The sequence below is a fragment of the Mya arenaria genome, chromosome 9 (assembly GCF_026914265.1).
Source record: "Mya arenaria isolate MELC-2E11 chromosome 9, ASM2691426v1".
Lineage (NCBI taxonomy): Eukaryota > Metazoa > Mollusca > Bivalvia > Myida > Myidae > Mya > Mya arenaria.
In genome coordinates, this window is record NC_069130.1 from 74,943,876 (window position 1) to 74,956,034 (window position 12,159).

Consider the following 12,159-nt stretch of genomic DNA (forward strand, 5'->3'; position numbering starts at 1 on the left):
TGTCCGACGTTAAAGTTCATATTGATGTACAAAGGGCACCGCAAACTGATAAGGTGTTCATGTGAAAACCAAATGCTGTGCTTTAGTATGCGATGTCTTTGTTATAGCTCTCGACTGACATGCACTGTGTTCTGTGTTTGTCGTGGAGAAATAATGTGCTGTAATGAAGAGAACAAATAGGCAATCAATGAATACGCTTGCTGACCGATGAAACACTTATATCAAAACGTGTCAAATGAAACAACTGTTTTATGTAGATAACTTTAATATACAATTTTAGTCTCTTTTTGTGGTATTATCAGTATTGAGAATATTAAGTACAGCATAATTTCCAGTTTTTATCTCATGTATATTTTTAATATTCTTACCACAATGCTTATTTATCGTAAAAAGAATTAATTAACTAGACGTGGTAACGTAAGTTTCATTACATAATGTATAACATTGACCTCTGCTAAAATTTGCAAATGTATAATCGTAGCATTATTCTGTTCAGTTTTGAGCCATGTTACGGCTTTATATTTTCATAACGATGCTTATCAGTCGTCAAAAAGAACTGAAATTTAGTGGTCGTGGTAACGTATGTTACATTTCATTGTAACCGTGCATTACATGGGTTGTAAATTTGAAATTATGCAGTAAAGTTTTGTCGCTCGGATACAGTTTTATGTTTTAAACACCATGATTATGAATCCCAAAATAAGAAAATGTAAATGAGCTGAGTAGACATTGTAACGTACATTACGTTCATGACATGGTCATCTGCTTAAACTTTCAAACTTTTAATAATTATAGTTTTGCTAGCACGTAGTTAACTTACCAATCACAAACCAATTTGTGATAATTTATACATTCAAACATTAGGACATGATTACATATGATTGACATACTATTTTATGGGAAATACTGAAAGTTCATAATTATTTATCCATTATCACTACCCTTCTTCAAAATTTTGACATAAAATGGTCTTCTTTAAAATGGATATCAAAAGTTAAAAAGGGTGCCAATGTATTATAAAGCAAGTGATCGTATTTTGTAGGCAAAATTTTTACCTGTGCGAGAAAGCAAAACAGCGTGCAACAGTTATGTGTCGAATGTCATCTAAAAGTTGTACTGATCATGTTAATGTTTATCCGTGCTGAAAGGGAAGGTGATTGGTGCTTACATCTAGCTGGGATCAAGTGTATGATTCTAAACTTTTTTGCGGCGGGTAACTATAAGTATGCCCGCTATGGTCTCTATCATTTGAGATCGATGGAATCGCTTCCAAAACCAGTCCGAGAAAAAATCTTAAAAGGTGAACACATAATGCGTCAAATACCCGAAACATGGAACGCGATATGGAGCGATATGTTCATTGAAACGACCTTTATGAGGTATGCACTTGGAGCCGGGGGAATAATAGGAATCACACTCAAGCCTGAAACTGAAATGTTATAGGCACTCAGTCTGCACATATGTAGTCAAATGGAACATGGCATCGAATTTATTTGTGAAGGAGAACGACCAGGCAAGCATTTAACGAAGATAGGAAAAGCAGGATATAAACCGATATAAAATACCGCACTTCTATCAAGACCAAGATCAATGAATGCATTCATCAACTACGGCCCATTGATCATCCACCAGAGCTGGTAAATGTTGTTACCTGAGAGCTTGCTCCATTTGTATCTAATACACAGGATGTCATCGCAATTGGTACGAAGAATGAAAGACTTTAAAATGGATAGTCAGTATCATTCCACGAAGCCATTCTGCGATCAATTTAAACTCAATCCGCATCAAAGAAGTCACTCAAGATGAGTTGAGATCATTTGACACAGAGTTGATCTGTACCAGAGTTATTGGTCTGCAAGCGAGTTCACGGGAAAATGACTTGAAATGTGTGTAATCACATGAATTGTCGCCTGGGTCCCCCTCTTTGTTTCCTGCATCAGGTGATCTCAGAATAGCCAAATCAAAGTCACAAATGAAGAAGATTTTACATGTAGAAACGTCAGCAAGACAATCACCAAACCAGATAGAATGGGTTATAATCGGCGGTTCTGCAATTGTATGTATAATTCGCTGGCCCATAAGTGGAACGGTGATGGATTACATTTTCCAATTAAGAATATATATTGAAAGGAAACTGGCCGACTTCAATATGTACTTTGTATTTGACAGCACAAAAGGTGAAACGCGAGAATCACGAGGAATGACATATTGTCGAATACACCAACTTTCTACAGTTAAGCAATTGCCCACACAGTATGCCATTCTTACTGTACCAGAAAACTAAAACAGTTGATTTCTTTTATTGGTGACTATTTGTCGACAAATCTAACATTCCCAGAAACAGGCTCAAGACACAAACTCGTTAAAACTGGGAAAGACGATTTTCAACTCGACGTTACAGAGAGTGTAACAATAAGACATGCGCACATAACATGAAGAGGCGAATAATACCCTTGTTCAACAAATGGTTGTTGTTGCCAATGAGGCCGAAAGTGGTATGTGCATAATATCTGAAGACATCGATGTGTTTATGCTGGCCCTTTATCATTTTCTAATACACCAAGTGTCTTTGAAAGTATTAATGGAATTACCAATACAATGCCCTGCAGTTAAAGACATCAACGCGACTGTTGAGGCTAATAATATAATACTGGATATACCAGCATCTCATGCACTATCCTGTTGTGACACATTGGCGTGTTGTCATGGAATAGGAAAGGAAACAGTTATTAAGGTTCTAAAATCTCAAAAATACACACTCGAGTCTGTTTGAAATAAAACATTCTGATTCTGGACGCCATCGTCAGGGAATTGACGTCCTTTGATGCTGCTTGTTTCGAACTCGACTGAATAAAAGCAATGTTAGACATGAGAATAACTGCATGGGCCAAAAAGGTTGAAAAATCTCCAGTATCAGCACCAACGCTTCAGTCACTCCCCATGCATGTATATGGAAATACGCCGTCAATATTTATGCGAAAAGCTACAGAAACAAACCCAGATCCACTAGAACTTGATCGTTCGGATCATGGTTGGATGCGAAATGAAGATCACAAATTGTTGTCCGACGTTAAAGTTCATATTGATGTACAAAGGGCACCGCAAACTGATAAGGTGTTCATGTGAAAACCAAATGCTGTGCTTTAGTATGCGATGTCTTTGTTATAGCTCTCGACTGACATGCACTGTGTTCTGTGTTTGTCGTGGAGAAATAATGTGCTGTAATGAAGAGAACAAATAGGCAATCAATGAATACGCTTGCTGACCGATGAAACACTTATATCAAAACGTGTCAAATGAAACAACTGTTTTATGTAGATAACTTTAATATACAATTTTAGTCTCTTTTTGTGGTATTATCAGTATTGAGAATATTAAGTACAGCATAATTTCCAGTTTTTATCTCATGTATATTTTTAATATTCTTACCACAATGCTTATTTATCGTAAAAAGAATTAATTAACTAGACGTGGTAACGTAAGTTTCATTACATAATGTATAACATTGACCTCTGCTAAAATTTGCAAATGTATAATCGTAGCATTATTCTGTTCAGTTTTGAGCCATGTTACGGCTTTATATTTTCATAACGATGCTTATCAGTCGTCAAAAAGAACTGAAATTTAGTGGTCGTGGTAACGTATGTTACATTTCATTGTAACCGTGCATTACATGGGTTGTAAATTTGAAATTATGCAGTAAAGTTTTGTCGCTCGGATACAGTTTTATGTTTTAAACACCATGATTATGAATCCCAAAATAAGAAAATGTAAATGAGCTGAGTAGACATTGTAACGTACATTACGTTCATGACATGGTCATCTGCTTAAACTTTCAAACTTTTAATAATTATAGTTTTGCTAGCACGTAGTTAACTTACCAATCACAAACCAATTTGTGATAATTTATACATTCAAACATTAGGACATGATAACATATGATTGACATACTATTTTATGGGAAATACTGAAAGTTCATAATTATTTATCCATTATCACTACCCTTCTTCAAAATTTTGACATAAAATGGTCTTCTTTAAAATGGATATCAAAAGTTAAAAAGGGTGCCAATGTATTATAAAGCAAGTGATCGTATTTTGTAGGCAAAATTTTTACCTGTGCGAGAAAGCAAAACAGCGTGCAACAGTTATGTGTCGAATGTCATCTAAAAGTTGTACTGATCATGTTAATGTTTATCCGTGCTGAAAGGGAAGGTGATTGGTGCTTACATCTAGCTGGGATCAAGTGTATGATTCTAAACTTTTTTGCGGCGGGTAACTATAAGTATGCCCGCTATGGTCTCTATCATTTGAGATCGATGGAATCGCTTCCAAAACCAGTCCGAGAAAAAATCTTAAAAGGTGAACACATAATGCGTCAAATACCCGAAACATGGAACGCGATATGGAGCGATATGTTCATTGAAACGACCTTTATGAGGTATGCACTTGGAGCCGGGGGAATAATAGGAATCACACTCAAGCCTGAAACTGAAATGTTATAGGCACTCAGTCTGCACATATGTAGTCAAATGGAACATGGCATCGAATTTATTTGTGAAGGAGAACGACCAGGCAAGCATTTAACGAAGATAGGAAAAGCAGGATATAAACCGATATAAAATACCGCACTTCTATCAAGACCAAGATCAATGAATGCATTCATCAACTACGGCCCATTGATCATCCACCAGAGCTGGTAAATGTTGTTACCTGAGAGCTTGCTCCATTTGTATCTAATACACAGGATGTCATCGCAATTGGTACGAAGAATGAAAGACTTTAAAATGGATAGTCAGTATCATTCCACGAAGCCATTCTGCGATCAATTTAAACTCAATCCGCATCAAAGAAGTCACTCAAGATGAGTTGAGATCATTTGACACAGAGTTGATCTGTACCAGAGTTATTGGTCTGCAAGCGAGTTCACGGGAAAATGACTTGAAATGTGTGTAATCACATGAATTGTCGCCTGTTTCCCCCTCTTTGTTTCCTGCATCAGGTGATCTCAGAATAGCCAAATCAAAGTCACAAATGAAGAAGATTTTACATGTAGAAACGTCAGCAAGACAATCACCAAACCAGATAGAATGGGTTATAATCGGCGGTTCTGCAATTGTATGTATAATTCGCTGGCCCATAAGTGGAACGGTGATGGATTACATTTTCCAATTAAGAATATATATTGAAAGGAAACTGGCCGACTTCAATATGTACTTTGTATTTGACAGCACAAAAGGTGAAACGCGAGAATCACGAGGAATGACATATTGGCGAATACACCAACTTTCTACAGTTAAGCAATTGCCCACACAGTATGCCATTCTTACTGTACCAGAAAACTAAAACAGTTGATTTCTTTTATTGGTGACTATTTGTCGACAAATCTAACATTCCCAGAAACAGGCTCAAGACACAAACTCGTTAAAACTGGGAAAGACGATTTTCAACTCGACGTTACAGAGAGTGTAACAATAAGACATGCGCACATAACATGAAGAGGCGAATAATACCCTTGTTCAACAAATGGTTGTTGTTGCCAATGAGGCCGAAAGTGGTATGTGCATAATATCTGAAGACATCGATGTGTTTATGCTGGCCCTTTATCATTTTCTAATACACCAAGTGTCTTTGAAAGTATTAATGGAATTACCAATACAATGCCCTGCAGTTAAAGACATCAACGCGACTGTTGAGGCTAATAATATAATACTGGATATACCAGCATCTCATGCACTATCCTGTTGTGACACATTGGCGTGTTGTCATGGAATAGGAAAGGAAACAGTTATTAAGGTTCTAAAATCTCAAAAATACACACTCGAGTCTGTTTGAAATAAAACATTCTGATTCTGGACGCCATCGTCAGGGAATTGACGTCCTTTGATGCTGCTTGTTTCGAACTCGACTGAATAAAAGCAATGTTAGACATGAGAATAACTGCATGGGCCAAAAAGGTTGAAAAATCTCCAGTATCAGCACCAACGCTTCAGTCACTCCCCATGCATGTATATGGAAATACGCCGTCAATATTTATGCGAAAAGCTACAGAAACAAACCCAGATCCACTAGAACTTGATCGTTCGGATCATGGTTGGATGCGAAATGAAGATCACAAATTGTTGTCCGACGTTAAAGTTCATATTGATGTACAAAGGGCACCGCAAACTGATAAGGTGTTCATGTGAAAACCAAATGCTGTGCTTTAGTATGCGATGTCTTTGTTATAGCTCTCGACTGACATGCACTGTGTTCTGTGTTTGTCGTGGAGAAATAATGTGCTGTAATGAAGAGAACAAATAGGCAATCAATGAATACGCTTGCTGACCGATGAAACACTTATATCAAAACGTGTCAAATGAAACAACTGTTTTATGTAGATAACTTTAATATACAATTTTAGTCTCTTTTTGTGGTATTATCAGTATTGAGAATATTAAGTACAGCATAATTTCCAGTTTTTATCTCATGTATATTTTTAATATTCTTACCACAATGCTTATTTATCGTAAAAAGAATTAATTAACTAGACGTGGTAACGTAAGTTTCATTACATAATGTATAACATTGACCTCTGCTAAAATTTGCAAATGTATAATCGTAGCATTATTCTGTTCAGTTTTGAGCCATGTTACGGCTTTATATTTTCATAACGATGCTTTTCAGTCGTCAAAAAGAACTGAAATTTAGTGGTCGTGGTAACGTATGTTACATTTCATTGTAACCGTGCATTACATGGGTTGTAAATTTGAAATTATGCAGTAAAGTTTTGTCGCTCGGATACAGTTTTATGTTTTAAACACCATGATTATGAATCCCAAAATAAGAAAATGTAAATGAGCTGAGTAGACATTGTAACGTACATTACGTTCATGACATGGTCATCTGCTTAAACTTTCAAACTTTTAATAATTATAGTTTTGCTAGCACGTAGTTAACTTACCAATCACAAACCAATTTGTGATAATTTATACATTCAAACATTAGGACATGATTACATATGATTGACATACTATTTTATGGGAAATACTGAAAGTTCATAATTATTTATCCATTATCACTACCCTTCTTCAAAATTTTGACATAAAATGGTCTTCTTTAAAATGGATATCAAAAGTTAAAAAGGGTGCCAATGTATTATAAAGCAAGTGATCGTATTTTGTAGGCAAAATTTTTACCTGTGCGAGAAAGCAAAACAGCGTGCAACAGTTATGTGTCGAATGTCATCTAAAAGTTGTACTGATCATGTTAATGTTTATCCGTGCTGAAAGGGAAGGTGATTGGTGCTTACATCTAGCTGGGATCAAGTGTATGATTCTAAACTTTTTTGCGGCGGGTAACTATAAGTATGCCCGCTATGGTCTCTATCATTTGAGATCGATGGAATCGCTTCCAAAACCAGTCCGAGAAAAAATCTTAAAAGGTGAACACATAATGCGTCAAATACCCGAAACATGGAACGCGATATGGAGCGATATGTTCATTGAAACGACCTTTATGAGGTATGCACTTGGAGCCGGGGGAATAATAGGAATCACACTCAAGCCTGAAACTGAAATGTTATAGGCACTCAGTCTGCACATATGTAGTCAAATGGAACATGGCATCGAATTTATTTGTGAAGGAGAACGACCAGGCAAGCATTTAACGAAGATAGGAAAAGCAGGATATAAACCGATATAAAATACCGCACTTCTATCAAGACCAAGATCAATGAATGCATTCATCAACTACGGCCCATTGATCATCCACCAGAGCTGGTAAATGTTGTTACCTGAGAGCTTGCTCCATTTGTATCTAATACACAGGATGTCATCGCAATTGGTACGAAGAATGAAAGACTTTAAAATGGATAGTCAGTATCATTCCACGAAGCCATTCTGCGATCAATTTAAACTCAATCCGCATCAAAGAAGTCACTCAAGATGAGTTGAGATCATTTGACACAGAGTTGATCTGTACCAGAGTTATTGGTCTGCAAGCGAGTTCACGGGAAAATGACTTGAAATGTGTGTAATCACATGAATTGTCGCCTGTTTCCCCCTCTTTGTTTCCTGCATCAGGTGATCTCAGAATAGCCAAATCAAAGTCACAAATGAAGAAGATTTTACATGTAGAAACGTCAGCAAGACAATCACCAAACCAGATAGAATGGGTTATAATCGGCGGTTCTGCAATTGTATGTATAATTCGCTGGCCCATAAGTGGAACGGTGATGGATTACATTTTCCAATTAAGAATATATATTGAAAGGAAACTGGCCGACTTCAATATGTACTTTGTATTTGACAGCACAAAAGGTGAAACGCGAGAATCACGAGGAATGACATATTGTCGAATACACCAACTTTCTACAGTTAAGCAATTGCCCACACAGTATGCCATTCTTACTGTACCAGAAAACTAAAACAGTTGATTTCTTTTATTGGTGACTATTTGTCGACAAATCTAACATTCCCAGAAACAGGCTCAAGACACAAACTCGTTAAAACTGGGAAAGACGATTTTCAACTCGACGTTACAGAGAGTGTAACAATAAGACATGCGCACATAACATGAAGAGGCGAATAATACCCTTGTTCAACAAATGGTTGTTGTTGCCAATGAGGCCGAAAGTGGTATGTGCATAATATCTGAAGACATCGATGTGTTTATGCTGGCCCTTTATCATTTTCTAATACACCAAGTGTCTTTGAAAGTATTAATGGAATTACCAATACAATGCCCTGCAGTTAAAGACATCAACGCGACTGTTGAGGCTAATAATATAATACTGGATATACCAGCATCTCATGCACTATCCTGTTGTGACACATTGGCGTGTTGTCATGGAATAGGAAAGGAAACAGTTATTAAGGTTCTAAAATCTCAAAAATACACACTCGAGTCTGTTTGAAATAAAACATTCTGATTCTGGACGCCATCGTCAGGGAATTGACGTCCTTTGATGCTGCTTGTTTCGAACTCGACTGAATAAAAGCAATGTTAGACATGAGAATAACTGCATGGGCCAAAAAGGTTGAAAAATCTCCAGTATCAGCACCAACGCTTCAGTCACTCCCCATGCATGTATATGGAAATACGCCGTCAATATTTATGCGAAAAGCTACAGAAACAAACCCAGATCCACTAGAACTTGATCGTTCGGATCATGGTTGGATGCGAAATGAAGATCACAAATTGTTGTCCGACGTTAAAGTTCATATTGATGTACAAAGGGCACCGCAAACTGATAAGGTGTTCATGTGAAAACCAAATGCTGTGCTTTAGTATGCGATGTCTTTGTTATAGCTCTCGACTGACATGCACTGTGTTCTGTGTTTGTCGTGGAGAAATAATGTGCTGTAATGAAGAGAACAAATAGGCAATCAATGAATACGCTTGCTGACCGATGAAACACTTATATCAAAACGTGTCAAATGAAACAACTGTTTTATGTAGATAACTTTAATATACAATTTTAGTCTCTTTTTGTGGTATTATCAGTATTGAGAATATTAAGTACAGCATAATTTCCAGTTTTTATCTCATGTATATTTTTAATATTCTTACCACAATGCTTATTTATCGTAAAAAGAATTAATTAACTAGACGTGGTAACGTAAGTTTCATTACATAATGTATAACATTGACCTCTGCTAAAATTTGCAAATGTATAATCGTAGCATTATTCTGTTCAGTTTTGAGCCATGTTACGGCTTTATATTTTCATAACGATGCTTATCAGTCGTCAAAAAGAACTGAAATTTAGTGGTCGTGGTAACGTATGTTACATTTCATTGTAACCGTGCATTACATGGGTTGTAAATTTGAAATTATGCAGTAAAGTTTTGTCGCTCGGATACAGTTTTATGTTTTAAACACCATGATTATGAATCCCAAAATAAGAAAATGTAAATGAGCTGAGTAGACATTGTAACGTACATTACGTTCATGACATGGTCATCTGCTTAAACTTTCAAACTTTTAATAATTATAGTTTTGCTAGCACGTAGTTAACTTACCAATCACAAACCAATTTGTGATAATTTATACATTCAAACATTAGGACATGATTACATATGATTGACATACTATTTTATGGGAAATACTGAAAGTTCATAATTATTTATCCATTATCACTACCCTTCTTCAAAATTTTGACATAAAATGGTCTTCTTTAAAATGGATATCAAAAGTTAAAAAGGGTGCCAATGTATTATAAAGCAAGTGATCGTATTTTGTAGGCAAAATTTTTACCTGTGCGAGAAAGCAAAACAGCGTGCAACAGTTATGTGTCGAATGTCATCTAAAAGTTGTACTGATCATGTTAATGTTTATCCGTGCTGAAAGGGAAGGTGATTGGTGCTTACATCTAGCTGGGATCAAGTGTATGATTCTAAACTTTTTTGCGGCGGGTAACTATAAGTATGCCCGCTATGGTCTCTATCATTTGAGATCGATGGAATCGCTTCCAAAACCAGTCCGAGAAAAAATCTTAAAAGGTGAACACATAATGCGTCAAATACCCGAAACATGGAACGCGATATGGAGTGATATGTTCATTGAAACGACCTTTATGAGGTATGCACTTGGAGCCGGGGGAATAATAGGAATCACACTCAAGCCTGAAACTGAAATGTTATAGGCACTCAGTCTGCACATATGTAGTCAAATGGAACATGGCATCGAATTTATTTGTGAAGGAGAACGACCAGGCAAGCATTTAACGAAGATAGGAAAAGCAGGATATAAACCGATATAAAATACCGCACTTCTATCAAGACCAAGATCAATGAATGCATTCATCAACTACGGCCCATTGATCATCCACCAGAGCTGGTAAATGTTGTTACCTGAGAGCTTGCTCCATTTGTATCTAATACACAGGATGTCATCGCAATTGGTACGAAGAATGAAAGACTTTAAAATGGATAGTCAGTATCATTCCACGAAGCCATTCTGCGATCAATTTAAACTCAATCCGCATCAAAGAAGTCACTCAAGATGAGTTGAGATCATTTGACACAGAGTTGATCTGTACCAGAGTTATTGGTCTGCAAGCGAGTTCACGGGAAAATGACTTGAAATGTGTGTAATCACATGAATTGTCGCCTGTTTCCCCCTCTTTGTTTCCTGCATCAGGTGATCTCAGAATAGCCAAATCAAAGTCACAAATGAAGAAGATTTTACATGTAGAAACGTCAGCAAGACAATCACCAAACCAGATAGAATGGGTTATAATCGGCGGTTCTGCAATTGTATGTATAATTCGCTGGCCCATAAGTGGAACGGTGATGGATTACATTTTCCAATTAAGAATATATATTGAAAGGAAACTGGCCGACTTCAATATGTACTTTGTATTTGACAGCACAAAAGGTGAAACGCGAGAATCACGAGGAATGACATATTGTCGAATACACCAACTTTCTACAGTTAAGCAATTGCCCACACAGTATGCCATTCTTACTGTACCAGAAAACTAAAACAGTTGATTTCTTTTATTGGTAACTATTTGTCGACAAATCTAACATTCCCAGAAACAGGCTCAAGACACAAACTCGTTAAAACTGGGAAAGACGATTTTCAACTCGACGTTACAGAGAGTGTAACAATAAGACATGCGCACATAACATGAAGAGGCGAATAATACCCTTGTTCAACAAATGGTTGTTGTTGCCAATGAGGCCGAAAGTGGTATGTGCATAATATCTGAAGACATCGATGTGTTTATGCTGGCCCTTTATCATTTTCTAATACACCAAGTGTCTTTGAAAGTATTAATGGAATTACCAATACAATGCCCTGCAGTTAAAGACATTAACGCGACTGTTGAGGCTAATAATATAATACTGGATATACCAGCATCTCATGCACTATCCTGTTGTGACACATTGGCGTGTTGTCATGGAATAGGAAAGGAAACAGTTATTAAGGTTCTAAAATCTCAAAAATACACACTCGAGTCTGTTTGAAATAAAACATTCTGATTCTGGACGCCATCGTCAGGGAATTGACGTCCTTTGATGCTGCTTGTTTCGAACTCGACTGAATAAAAGCAATGTTAGACATGAGAATAACTGCATGGGCCAAAAAGGTTGAAAAATCTCCAGTATCAGCACCAACGCTTCAGTCACTCCCCATGCATGTATATGGAAATACGCCGTCAATATTTATG